The sequence below is a fragment of the Elephas maximus genome, chromosome 8, assembly GCF_024166365.1.
Source record: "Elephas maximus indicus isolate mEleMax1 chromosome 8, mEleMax1 primary haplotype, whole genome shotgun sequence".
Taxonomy (NCBI): domain Eukaryota; kingdom Metazoa; phylum Chordata; class Mammalia; order Proboscidea; family Elephantidae; genus Elephas; species Elephas maximus.
In genome coordinates this window covers 15,732,276-15,745,444 of record NC_064826.1, presented here as the reverse complement: position 1 = coordinate 15,745,444, position 13,169 = coordinate 15,732,276, and positions in this window count along the sequence as shown.

The following is a 13,169-nucleotide window of genomic DNA, read 5'->3' as shown; positions in this document are numbered from 1 at the left end:
GTTGACAGACTCTGATGACAGAGAGGATGGCGGGACCATTGACAGACTCTGGTGACAGGGAGGATGGCAGCACCATTGACAGGCTCTGGTGACAGGGAGGGCTGTGGCAAAAATTAACCAACTCTGGTGACAGGGAGGATGGTGGGACCATTGACAGGCTCTGGTGACAGGGAGGACAGTGGGACCGTTGACAGCCTCTGGTGACAGGGAGGACAGTGGGACCGTTGACAGCCTCTGGTGACAGGGAGGACGGCGAGACCATTGACAGCCTCTGGTGACAGGGAGGGCAGCAGCACCATTGACAGGCTCCGGTGACAGGGAGGACTATGTAACATTAACAGACTCTGGTGACAGGGTGGACAGCAGCACCATTGACAGACTCTGATGACAGGTAGGGCTGTGTTACCATTGACAGCCTCTGGTGACAGGGAGGGCAGCAGCACCATTGACAGACTCTGGTGACAGGGAAGATAGTGGTACCATTAGCAGGCTGAGTGAGGAAGGGAGGACCCTAAGGGGGAGGCAACGTGTTAATTTTATACACACTGACTTTGGGGTGGGGGCCTACAGCTTGAGGAGTCCAAAAGAGAATTAGGAAGAAAATTTGCAGTCATTCACCTAGACAAGGGAGTTAAAACTTTGAAACCAGCTGATAAAATTGTTCTATTATAACAGGAAATAAAATGGAGGAAAAACCCACCCTGCTAATCCGTTTAAAACCCACTGCCATCGAGTCGATTCTGACTCATAGTGACCCTACAGGAGAGAGTAGAACTGCCCCATAGAGCTTCCCAGGAGTGGCTGGTGGATTCCAACTGCCGACATTTTGGTTAGCAGCCAACCACGCAACTGCTGTGCCACCAGGACCCCAAGACACTTGAAGGTGGTTTTAATCTACTCAAGTGTATGGGAATTTTTTAAGTACTGTTAACAAAGAAAAGAGTCTCTGGGTGGCTAAAACAGTTAAGTGCTCAACTACTAGCAGAAAGGTTGGCGGTTCAAATCCACCTGGAGGTGCCTTGGAAGACAGGCCTGGCTACTGCTTCTGAAAGGCCGCAGCCTAGAAAACCCTATGGAGCAGTTCTACTCTGACACACACGAGGTCACCATGAATTGGAATCAACTCTATGGCAACAACAATATTAACAAAAAAGAGGGCAGTGGTGGCTCAGTGGTAGAGCTCTCACCTCCCATGCAGGAGGCCTGGGTTCGATTCCCAGATAATGCACCTGATAGGCAGCCGCCACCTGTCTGTCAGCGGAGGCTTGTGTGTTGCTATGACGCTGAACAGGTTTCAGCAGAGCTTCCAGACTAAGAAGGACTAGGAAGAAAGGCCTGGCAATCTACCTCCAAAAATCAGCCATTGGAAACTCTCGGGGTCACAACGGTACGATCTGTAACTGAGCATGGCGCAGGACCGGGCAGCGTTTCGTTCCGTTGTGTGTGGGGTCACCGTGGGTTGGGGTCAACTCCAGGGCGACTAACAACAGCAAAGAAACGGTCTCGTCAGTGGCAAAACCTACTTGAACTTTGAATTGAGCACAGCGGTCCCTCTCTATGGAGGATGAAGTAATGAAATGAGTAAATGTGTTTGTCGAGGAAGGTATCTCCCGACTGGAAGGAAAACAGGAGCCCAAGTCTGAGGTCCTGCAGCCCCGGGGGTGATCTAAACCAAACCCACTGCTGTGAAGTCGATTCTCACTCAGAGCGACCCTGTAGGACATTGTAGGACAGAGAAGAACTCCCACATAAGGTTTCCAAAGCTGTAATCTTTGTGGAAGCAGACTGCCACGTCTTTCTCCCACCGAGAGGCTGGTGGGCTTGAACCGCCCGACATTTGGGTTCACACCTCAATGCTTAACCACTGAGGCATCAGGGCTCCTTTCAAGCGGAAATGAAGACATGGAGGGAGCCAGGGAGCCAGCAGAGAGGAGAGCCTGGGCTCTCTTTGGAGAGTTAATTAGTCAGCCAACACTGAGTTAACTGGTAGGAGGAAGCTTGGGTCATGAAAGAGTTCTTAATTGCTACATCTGGAGAAAGAGACAAAAGCAGCTTTTGGGAAGATGATGACTGTGGATGCTTTTAGCACCAGAGCGAGAGAGAGAGTACTTTCTTCAAAGCAAGGAAGAAAAGCCTTGGTTCAGTTCAAGAGTGAAAGGTCCTAGAAGAATAGACTCAAGTCATGCCTGGCTGTACTCACCTGTTTGCACAGTGAAGTGTTTATTAAGCCAGATGAAAGCGAATAACATCTCATGTGCTCTCTCATCTTTTTTTTTTTAAGGTGAAAAGTACACAACATAAAATTTGACATTTTAACCATTTTCAAGGGTGTAATCAGTGGTATTAGCCAGACTTAGAACGTTGTACAACCACCACCACTCTTTGCTTCCAAAACTTTTCATCACCCCAAACAGAGACTCTGTACCCACTAAGCCATAACACCATTCCCCTCTCACTCCTACCCCTGGCGACCTCCACCCTGGCAAGTCCCAGCCCCTCCTAGTAACTGTGGTCCCCACGGCTGGGGGAGAGGGCTTCACTCAACACCTTGGTGCCGACGCTGCCTCACGTCCAGGTCAGAAGATCTGGAAGGTTGTGGTTGACCTGAAGCGACAGGAGGAACAGGGAGCTGCAATTGTTGCTATCTTTAAACCCATTGTTGCGGCCACTGTGTCCATGTGTCTCCTCAAAAGTCTTCCTCTCTTGCTGACCCTTTACCTTATCAAGCATGATGTCCTTCTCCAGGGACTGGTCCCTCTTCATAACATGTCCAAAGAACATAGTTTAAAAAACAAACAAACCAGTTGCCATCAGCCGATTCCCACTCATGGTGACCCTGTGACCACATATGTGTTAGAGTAGAACTGTGCTCTACAAGGTTTTCAATGGCTGATTTTTCAGAAGTAGATAGCCAGGACTTTCTTCCAAGGCACCTCTGGGTGGACTGGAACCTCCAACCTTTCAGTTAGCAGCCCAGCACATTAACCCTTTGCCATTTGCACCTCCCAGGGATGATATGGATGGATGGATGGATGGATGGATGGATGGATGGATGGATGGATGGATGGATGGATGGATGGATGGATGGATGGATGGATGGATGGATGGATGGATGGATGGATGGATGGATGGATGGATGGATGGATGGATGGATGGATGGATGGATGGATGGATGGATGGATGGATGGATGGATGGATGGATGGATGGATGGATGGATGGATGGATGGATGGATGGATGGATGGATGGATGGATGGATGGATGGATGGATGGATGGATGGATGGATGGATGGATGGATGGATGGATGGATGGATGGATGGATGGATGGATGGATGGATGGATGGATGGATGGATGGATGGATGGATGGATGGATGGATGGATGGATGGATGGATGGATGGATGGATGGATGGATGGATGGATGGATGGCAGACAAATAGGAGGAGGCTGCTGAGAGGGGACCAGATTGGGAGAAGAGAAGCCAGTAGGTGAGGTCCTAAGCCTGAGAAGAGCCCTGGAGAAATCAGAGACGCCTCATGTCATCATCACAGGAAAGAGCAGAGCCAATGACTGCCTTTGCTAACAGAGACGAACCCGTTCTTGTAAAGGAACATGGGGAGAGAACTTTCCTATGGCTTCCTGTGAAATTGCTCTACATTTCACAGAGAAAGCTCTCTAAACTACAAAAGGAAAATGAATGTGATTAATTACCCAGATTCTTTAAAAAAACAAAATAGCCCAAGTAACCCTTTGGTGCCTTGGAAGACAGGCCTGGCAATCTACTTCTGAAACGTCACAGCCTTGAGAATCCTAAGAATCAGTTCTATTCTGTACACCTGGGGTGGACCCAACGGCAACTAACAACAACAACAACTGTTTAACCATTGGAAGAAACATCAAGAGCCATTACCGTGGCCAAGGGAAATAACAAAAGACCCAAGCTGGCGCGTGGCCCGGGCATAAGGCGCCCACTCTTGGGACCCAGGTTCCCTCTCACAGACCCATGCCCCATCCCACTGACTGAGAAGGCAGGTGATTTTCTGAAGCTCCTGATGCAGACTTCTGATAAGCGATTCTACCCTAATCTGCTTCTGAAAACCCACTACACGGAGGAGTTCTGGGCTCCTGAAGTTGGGAATTTGTGCTGAGTTCTCCTGGAGAAGGAGTCCCTGGGTGGTGCAAACGGTTAACACCTCGAATACAATCTCAAGGGTTGCCAGCTGGAGTCCGCCCAGAGGTGCCTTGGGAGACAGGCCTGACGATCTACTTCCAAAAGACCAGCCATTGAAAATCTTACAGGACAGGGTGAAGCTGCCCCACAGAGTTTTCAAGGCTGTAAATCTTTACGGAAGCAGACTGCCATGTCTTTCTCCCACAGAGTGACTGGTGGGTTCAAACTGCTGACCTTTCGGCTAGCAGCCAAGTGCTTACCCACTGCACCACCAGGGCTCCTTGTTGAAAACCTTAAAGAGCACAGTTCTCCACTGACACACATGGGGAAGCCATGAGTCAGAATTGGTTACTGGTTCTCCTGGACACACTAGAAGCACTTGGATTCACGAAGCTCAGGGGGCTGGAGAGCAGGTATCAGTCCTGTTTTAGAGAAAACAGAGGTGTGGAGAAAGGCCTAGGTTCTCCAGCAAATACACAGTGAGGTGTTTCTCCCACCTAAGAAGCCCAGAGATCGACAGCCCTGGGTTGTAAATAGAGCTGCCCAACATTTCCAAAGGCACAGGCTCTTGCTGACTGTCCACAATGCCAACCTCAGGTGTTGGCCCGGCTTTAGACCACAAGGAGGCTGACATGGTTCTAAGGGTCGTAGGCAGAAGTGTCACCAACCCACGGAAGGTGAGACCATCTTTCTGTCCTCTGCATCTTTTTTCTCCATAAAATGTATCATTTTAACCATTTTTTTAGTACAATTCAGTAGCAATAAGTATAAACACAATATTGTGCAGCCACCACTACTATTTCCAAATCTTTTTTGTCATCCCAAACAGAAACTCTATACCCATTGTCTTAGTCATCTAGTGCTGCTATAACAGAAATACCACAAGTGAATGGCTTTAACAAACAGAAGTTTATTCTCTCACAGTTTAGGAAGTTAGAAGTGTGAATTCAGGGTGCCAGATCCAGGGGAAGGCTTTCTCTCTCTGTCAGCTCTGGGAAAAGCTTCTTGTCATCAGTCTTCCCCTGGTCTAGGAGTTCTCAGCACAGGGGCCCCGGGTCCAATGGATGCACTCACCTCCCAGTTCTTCATTCTTGGTGGTATGAGGTCCCTCTTGTCTCTAGTCACTTTTGTCGTTCATATCTCAAAAGGAATTGACTCAAGATGCAACCTAATCTTGTAGACTGAGTCCTGCCTCATTAACATAAAAAAAATTAAAACCAAACCCACTGACGTAAAGTCAATTCTGAAGCATAGCAACCCTTTAGGACAGAGTAGAACTGCCCCATAGGGTTTCCAAGGAGCAGCTGGTGGATTCAAACTGCTGGCCTTTTTAGTTAGCAGCCATAGTTCTTAATTACTTAGGATTTACAAATGCAGAATAATCACATCAGATCACAAAACGGTGGATAACCACTCAATACAGGGACTCGTGGCCCAGCCCAGCTGACATACGTTTTGGGGGACACAATTCAATCCATAACATCCATGAAACAAGTCTGAATCTTCATGTAAACAGACAATAAACCTTTCCCAGAAGACCCTCCAGCAGAGAGAGCCAGACCAGGGTCCTGTGCTCATCCTGAATCGATCACTGGCAGGAAGCAGGACACTCTCAACTGGCTAAACCAATCCAGGGACCTCAGTTTGGTGGGGCCAGCCTCCTCCAAGAGCCACTACCACCACCAGTTGCCCTTGAGTTGACTGCAACTCATGGCGACCCTATGTGTGTCAGAGTGGACCTGTGCTCTCTAGGGTTTTCAACTGCTGATTTTTTGAAGTAGATTGCCAGGCCTTTCTTCTGAGGCTCCTCTGGGTGGACTGCAAGGAACCTCCAACCTTTTGGTTGGCAGCTGTCTTAGTTATTTCGTGCTGCTATAACAGAAATACCACAAGCGGATAGCTTCAACAAATAGAAGTTTATTTTTCCAGAGTTTAGTAGGCTAGAAGTCCAAATTCAGGGCATCAGCTCCAGGGAGGCTTTCTCTCTGTCGGCTCTGGAGGAAGGCCCTTCTCATTGATCCTCCCCTGGTTGAGGAGCTCTCAGGCTTAGGGACTCCAGGTCCAAAGGACGCGCTCTACTCCCGGTGCTACTTTCTTGGTATGATGTCCTCCTCTCTCTCTGCTAGCTTCTCTCTTTTATATCTCAAAAGAGATTGCCTTAAGACACAATCCAATCTTGTAGACTAAGTCCTGCCTCATTAATATAACTGCCAATTATCCCACCTCATTAACATCATAGAGGTAGGATTTACAACACATGGGAAAATCACATCAGATGACAAAATGGTGGACAATCACACAATACTGGGAATCATGGCCTAGGCAAATTGATACATGTATTTTGGGGGACACAATTCAATCCACGACAGCAGCCGAACTGGTTAACCATTTGCAACACACAGGGACTCCCCTTCTACCCCTTTCTCTCCCAATCTCTGAGCTGGTGGCTGAAAGGAGGAATACCTGAAGAGCAATGACATTCCGTTAGGTTGGAGGGGTACGGTGGGGACTGAGGCATGCATATTAGCTCTCAAAATATTGGGGTGTATTCCAGTCCAAGCGTCTCCTGACTCAAGTTTTTTAATTCTACTTGTTGAGCCAATAAAATCTCCACTTTTCTCCTCTAAGACATCTCAGTGATACTTGTTGTATTTCACAGTGTTCAGGGCAATGCACAGAATGTTGTAGAAAGAGCAGGGCTTTGGGATCAGAAGACCTGGGTTCACACTTTTTGCATCACCTACTAGCTTAGGTGCTCCTAGGCAAGTCACCTACCTTCCTAAACTCAATTTCCTTGTCTGCAAAATGGAGATACTAACACCACCATTGTGAATATTAAGAAAGAGAAAGTATGTAAAGAACCCAGCACAGTGCCTGGCAAATAACAGGTATCCATACTGTGAAATCTCTTGATTCCATCTGTGTCAGAAATGGTGGCAGTACTAGGTGGGGCAGCTGCTTATGAATTTGCTAGTGGGTTGAGATCCTAGATTTGTTTTCAGTGGAAACATGTTAAATAATTTACAATTCCATGGAGGCCACTGTGAAGACTGGTAGTATGAGATATTTTTTATAAATATTAAAGAAGTTAGGCACCCAGAGTCTAGCAAATTAGGGGACCCACTCCTTAGCCATTACACCAGAAGAACTGGATGGTGTCTGGCTATCATTACTGAATGTTTTGATCACAGAATCAATAGATGAACCCTGATCAAAAGGGGGAAATGTGGAACAGAATTTCAAATTCTTACAGAATCCAGACTTACTGGACCTATTGAAACTAAAGGAACCCCCAAATCTATCACTCTAAGAAAATCTTCAAACCATGAACTGAAATTATCCCCTGAAATCATCTTTAAACAATTGTCTAGCTAAGTAGTGAAGAATGTTCAACATGAGCATTGCTCTCATTTAAAGAATTATCTATATCAGAGCAAATTGTCAACAGTAACTCTAAAACATAGATGAGAAGTTTAGGGGGTAGTGAGTCTAAGTCAATGGTGGTGAAACAATATGGGGAGGGATAGCAAGAATGATGACACAATATGAAGAATGTAACCAATGTTATTGAACTGTACACATAGAAACTGAAGAATGGGTGTATGTTCTGCTGTGTATATCTTCACCAAAAAAAAAAAAAAGAACAGGGGACTCAAACTAAAAGGAAAACATTGTCATGTCCTTTCTCTCCTCGCTGGGCCTTGGTGTTTTTCCTTGTCCACTAGCCTAGAATGGTGAGAACTGCTGGATCCACAAAGGGGCACAGTTAGCCACGCTGCTCTCTCCTTTAGTACTTGGTCCATCCCTCCATTCTTAGTCCGCATCACGTTGTTGTATCACTGTGAGCTAGTATGGGTACTTTTCTTATTTATCTTGCCTGCCTAAGGGAAATTCCAGGAATCTAGAAACTTCTGGTTAGTACATAAATTTCAAAGAGAGACTGCCATTTCCCAACCAAAAGTTGACCCCTTTTAATGCTGGGATGAGGTCACGGAATGTTCATTTCCTCCCATCTTTAAGGACGGCTGAGAAGTGCACAGAGCCACCCTGGGAGGAGCCATCGGGGAAGCGGGGACAGGCTGAGTCTCTGCCCACACTTCATTTTTAAGAGGCTGCCATCTTCTCGCTGAGTCATCCATTTCTTGTTGCAGCCTCTCTTGGCAGCCCTCTTCTTTAATGGTTGGTCTTTGTGAGTTCTTGTTCCTCCATTCTAGTAGAATGGCTCCAAACTTACGGAATCAGCTTTCCCTGAGTTGCTGCTTTTCTCCGGAAACATGGACCAAACTTGTTTTAAGAAGAATGTCTAATGTTCTAATAACAGCCTTGAGCTTTGGTGGTGCTGGCCTTGTCCCTATTTTGGATAGCTGCACATTTTGCCTGCTGTGATGTTTCCTTACTTGAGTTGCTTGGGGTTTTGAATGGCTGAGCTCAGAATCGTAGCTTTGACAGCCTACTGCTCAGATTCTACATTTTGTCGCATAATTAAAATACCTATGCTCTTTTGCTCTCAATTAATATGTTAATGGGGCTGCTTAACAATGAAATGTTATCGTCTCAAATCAGAAAGTTTAGGTGGGTGGATAGTTCTGGTGACACTAATAGCAGACCAGGGTTTGTTTGGAGCAGAGAAAAGGAGAGGAGGGAATAAGGCAGAATCAAGCCACAAGCCCAAATTCTGCTCCCAAAGCAAGGTCCAAACACCAACCAATCACTCAGTGATGGTTGTTGTCAGTTGAATTGAGTGGCTCCAATTCATGACAACCTCATGTACAACAGAACAACAGCACTGCTCACTCTTGCATCGCCTCCATGATTGTTAGTAAACTGTGGTCCGTTGTTGCAGCCGTTGTGCATTTTGAGTGCCTTCCCACCTGGGGAACTCATATTCCAGCACTGTGTCAGACACAGAGTCGGAATCGACTCGACGGCACTGGGCTTTGGGACCAGACAGTATTTTGTTGTTATCCACAGGGTTTTCATTGACTGATTTTCGGACGTAGATCACCAGGTCTTTCTTCCTAGTCTGTCGCAGTCTGGAAACTCCACTGAAACCTGTCCACCATGGGTGACCTTGCTGTTATTTGAAATACTGGTGGCATACATAGCTTTCAGCACCATAGCAACACACAGGCCACCACAGTATGACAAACTGACAGGTGGGTGATGGGGAAGTTTGCCACAGATTCAAAATAGCCACACCGTGTCATTTGGAGTTAAGAGGACTCATAGGTGTCCTTGCATGACAGACCTAACCTTCCTTTCAAAGCGTCTGATCATTTCGTCCATGATGTTTGGCTCATGACCACTTTGGTGTCCGTGCTCCGCTCTGCCTTCCCCTCCACTCTACTCCCTGGGCCCAGGCAGGGGCTTGTGGTTTCCAGGTGCTCACCCATTTCTTCTTGCTCTTCCTCATCTGTCTTCTCACCTCATTTTCCCACTTCCAAACTGATTTTGGTTGTGCTTTCAAAATTCCACCCTGCACTCCCGTGCATGCTTTTCTTTGCCAATCCTCCCTTTGGGGCCCATCTTTTCCATTCTAGGTGATGCAATGAACAGCTGCTTACTCGGGTGGCAGCCTCTTCAGTGGGTCCTGCTGTAAAACAATATAGATCTTTTTCTTCTTTACTCAGAAAACCCAGTGTCTTTTGCGGTCAAAAAGAAAATTAGTAGCAGCCGAGAATGGAATTCTAATGAGACTAAAAAGCTAATTGTGATTCATCTTTAACTTTAAAGCCTACCTCTCCTCCCGCAAATTCCTATTAATTCATCAGCTAAATAATGTGCCTGCTACCAACGACCCTGACATCTAATTCTCTGCTGGTGCAGGTTTATTGCCAGGATGAAAAATACACCATCTCTTTACTTTTACTAGAAAAAAAACAAGCACAATGAAAATACAAAATATTGGTTAGGATTTATCTAAGGAGACTTGGCAGCTTCTTTGAGAAATGGCTGGAAGGGGAAGATATGAATCAAACTTGAGAGTTCTCTGTCTAAGCCTTAAGTTATTATTTGAATGAGTATGAGCTGATCGGGCATGGAGAAAATCCCCTTGCCTAGATCTTAGCTGTGATCCATGCCCGTTTAAAAAACTAACATAAAATATAATTTTTGAGATGGCATAGGATTAGCAATTAGCCATGTAACGTTGTAAATTGTGATATCGTAGTCCTTGCAATAGGTTGGGCTTACAAAACATCTAATGAGTAGTGATTATTCTCATCTGAAACCTAACCCTGCAATTCTCATAACTGCAGTCAGGAGGTGGGGAAAAAAAAAAAAAGCCATTGCTGTGAAGTCAATTCCAACTCATAATGACCCCATAGGACAGAGTAGAACTGTCCCCTAGGGTTTCCAAGGAGCAGCTGGTGTATTCCAACTGCCAACAGCCGAGCTCTTAACCACTGTGCCACCAGGGCTCCCTGTCAGAAGGTGGGGGAGATGTTCATTAGGATGGAAGCAGTAGATTGAATCAACAGTGGGGGTAGCTGGCAGGTAGAAGAATGCTATAATCCTGACCACATGCGTGCCCAGGATTATTTCCTACAGTACAAAGTGCTGGATATAGTTTGCAGAATAATTTAATTTAATTCCAGCTAGATAGCAAATCAAACAAACAAACAAGGTACTGTCAAGCCAGTCCTGACTAGTGGCAACCTCAGGTGTTGCAAAGTAGAACTGCATATTGGGTTGTCAATGGCTATCTCTTCTCAGAAGTTGATCACTAGGCCTTTCTCCTGAGACGCCTCTGGGTGGATTCAAACCACCAACCTTTTTGGTTAGTAGCTGAGTGTGTAACCATTTGTATCACTCGGGACTTTTAGCTTGATGGTCAAAACCAAAAAACCAAACCCATTGCACTGAGATGATTCCAATTCATAGCAACTGTATAAGATAGAGTAGAATTGCCCCATAGGGTTTCCAAGGCTGTAAGTTGGAATCAACTTGATGGCAATGAATTTGGGTTTTTTTGGGGGGGTGGTTAATCTTTATGGAAGCTGACTGTCACGACTTTCTCCCATGGACCAGCTGATAAGTATGAAACACCAACTTTTTGGTTAGCAGCCAAATGTTTAACCACTATGCCACTAGCTAGATGGCCAAGGGCTTGAAATTGCTGATACTCTCTGTTATGGATTGAATTGTGTCCCCCCAAAATGTGTGTCAACTTGGCTAGGCCATGATTCCCAGTATTGTGTGATTGTCCACCATTTTGTCATCTGATGTGATTTTCCTGTGTTATAAATCCTACTTCTATGATGTTAATGAGGCAGGCGTCAATCTACAAGATTAAGTTGTATCTTGAGTCAGTCTCTTTTGAGAAATAAAAGAGAGAAGCTAGCAGAGAGACAGGGAGACCTCCTACCACCAAGAATGAAGAACTAGGAGGGGAGCACATCCTTTGGACCTGGAGTCCCTGTGCTGAGAAGCTCCTAGTCCAGGGGAAGATTGATGACAAGGACCTTTCCCCAGAGCCAACAGAGAGAGAAAGACTTCCCCTGGACCTAGCACTGTGAATTCAGACTTCTACTCTCCTAAACCATCAGAGAATAAATTTCTCTTTGTTAAAGCCATCTACTTATGGTATTTCTGTTGTAACAGTACTAGATAATTAAGACGCCCTCCCTCAAATTAGTTCAATACTTGAGGTAGGTTTGGGTATAGGCCGAGCTTGCCCAATTGGTTGGTTCGACTGCATAGAAGAGAAATGAGGCAGGGGAAGATACAATTCCTTTGAGAAAGAATTAAAGGAGCAAAGTTTGAAAGAAAAAGCACCCTTAGGCAGTCCCAGATTGGTGCCAACTCTCACATGAACTTCTAATAGGCAAATTATTGCTGAATGTAACTCAAATTTGTGTTTACTTCTTATGCTCAAATTGCAAACATATTTCTATGGCTGCAAGATATCTAAATAGTGCTTAACTTCTTGAATGGGCTTGGGAAGACTGAAGAAAAATTTTATCTTTGGACATGTTATCAGCAGGGCTTTGAACCAGTTCATTCTGGTTCAAACCCCTGCTGAGAATGTGCATTTCTAACAAGTTCCCAGGCTATGTGAATGCTTCTGGTTAGGGACCAATTCTGAGAACCACTAGTAGAGCAGTGGTTCTCAAAGTTTATTATACATAAGAATCACCTAGGGTCTTGTTAAAAGGTAGATCCTGATTCAGTACACATGGGTGGAAATGCAAATTCTCAGCAGAGGTTCAAACCAGAAAGAACCCCTGGTTGTCAGGAGAAATCAGTCCCCAGAGAAGGACATCATGCTTGGTAAAGTAGAAGGTCAGCGAAAAAGAGGAAGACCCTCAAGGAGATGGACTGACACAGTGGCTCCAACAATGGGCTCAAGCATAACGGTGATCATGAGGATGGCACAGGACTGGGCAGTGTTGTGTGTAGGGTCACTGTGAGTTGGAACTAACTCTACCCCACCTAACAACAACAACGAGCACGGTGTTCCACCCTCTGCCTCAAAATGCAATTTTCTCTCGAGAATTTCAAACATTGGAAAAACAGCAATAATATCAAGAACAACTCCGTTTCAAAATAATTAACATTCTATTTCTCAAACCTGATTTTTTATTCAAAGGAGCTTTGTTAAAGCCATAAATTACTTTCTGAATTAGCACACAGTGAAGGTGGACTCTTGAGTAGCCTGTTTCAGTCAGGAACAAAAATCAAAACCTGACAAGGTGAGAGTGGCTTGGGGGAGCTTCAATAATACATGAACTTTGAAAAGGCCCTCCCCTTCCATTTATTTAGAATAATATTACTATGCATACTGGGAGCTGTTTGTATCTGCAAGACTCTTTACAAATCAGATAAATAATTCAAGCACAAATCCACTCACCTCGAAGGGCAGGGAGGGACCAGAGGTCAAGCGTCACCCGTATTCTGATGGCTATTGATTTTGTTCTCCAAAAGGAATGTCGCCAGCGTCCTAAGACTCAGCATCAGGCCCTGTGGCATGACTCAGCATGTCATTTTTCTCTTCACTA